Here is a 1,671-nt window from a genome sequence, read left to right on the forward strand (position 1 = left end):
GGGGGAGAAAAGGGGTGGGGGTAAATACATTCTGAGCTCCCTCCTGTGAGGAGCGTGTTTTGTACTGCTATCAACTGGAAGGAAACTAGATGTCTGCTTTGCTTTGAGTATCGAGCGGACCTCTCTCGCGGACGAATAGTTGGAGAAAGGGAGCTTACCTTGCTTGCTTACCGTCTCCCCCCATCTTTCACCTGAGGGATGTTGTTTTATATTCATGATGCGATGTTATAACGTTGTAGAAGAACTTCAGGCAGTCTCTTTGAGTGCGCCCCGTTTCATTTCGTAATCGGTTGGTGGACAGGAATTCGTCTCGACTTGTATAATTTCATTCGTTTCATTTCTCTATCTACCTGTCAGGCTGAGCGAGATGAGCAGTGTAGCTGTAAACACAGACAGTGACGTGAGTTCTGCTGCGATGAAGATTCATGAGTACGGAACAAAGTGTATAGGATGTTTCTATTTGTGAGGAGAGGCAACTTTATTTTCTGTCGGCGTTGACTGTGGTGCTTGTAATTAAATAATTGAAAACGTGTTTCCAGTTTTGAAACGCTGTGACGGTGTCTACAATATTGTGCATAATTGTTATTATATATTTATTCACTTTGTTGTTACGTGCTTTGAAACTGTGCTTTAAAGTCTGAAATGATAAAAGAATTCTTTTTTTAAATGTCTGGTTCCTCAACTATCAAAGAATAAGTAAAAATAGTGGACTATCGGGTTCAGACAATGACAATATAATCTTTAATTTCTGTAACCATGGAAGCTTTCATATCCTTATTAAATTGAAGTTATTGTTGACCCAGTCAGAATTTAGCTGAGCCAAGGCCTATAGTCAAGGAAAACAAATAAAGAAAGAAAGGTAAGACAAGGAAAGTGAAATAATAAATATTAATTAGCAAGGGACCAATCAACCAAACAAACAAAGAAAATAGTTGTGACTGAAATATCGTTGTTATTTACGTATCACATCGGAAGTGAAATATTCAGTTGGAGGCCTAGTGCCGGAGGACTTGGCAAGTGTGTCGGACATTGACCTTGGGTCGCGGGCAAGCCAGAGGCGGGTCGTCAGAGCAGGTGGGGCACGTTTTCTCACCCTCACGCTACCCCTCACACCCCACACTTCCCCTCACTTCCCCCCCTGTACACTCACCTCTAAAAACCTTTCTTTCCCTCCTCCAACTCTAATTCCAACCCCAACCTCTCTCAAAACTCCTCTCCCCGCATACACCACACTGAAACACCCACAACTCACCAACAAATAAGACAGGAAGATACTGCTCCCCATCCTCGCCACACACGCGCACCCTTAGCTCGTGAGCACTATCTTAATTCTGCTCATTTCCTCCGACTCCTGTGCTGCCTTTCATCTACTGTTAACTCTCCCAAGAGCTAAATTAGCCCAGTTTGCAGCGGCAAAAAGCACCCCACCCAACTATCCATCTAGTACCACGGCATTCTTGCCAGCCACTACCTTCCTGAAGGTTTGAGAAGTTCCCATCCTGTATCTTCCAGTTTGTTTGTTTCTTTTTCTCTATTCCCACTCTCTCTCTCTCTAACTCCACCCCCACCCCCCTCTTTCAATTTCCCCTCTATCTAACTCATTCACTCACTCACTCACTCACTCACTCACTTCCCCCCTCCCTCCCTCCCTCCCTCCCTCACTCACTCACT

The sequence above is a fragment of the Aplysia californica genome, unplaced genomic scaffold, assembly GCF_000002075.1.
Source record: "Aplysia californica isolate F4 #8 unplaced genomic scaffold, AplCal3.0 scaffold00154, whole genome shotgun sequence".
Classification (NCBI taxonomy): Eukaryota; Metazoa; Mollusca; class Gastropoda; order Aplysiida; family Aplysiidae; genus Aplysia; species Aplysia californica.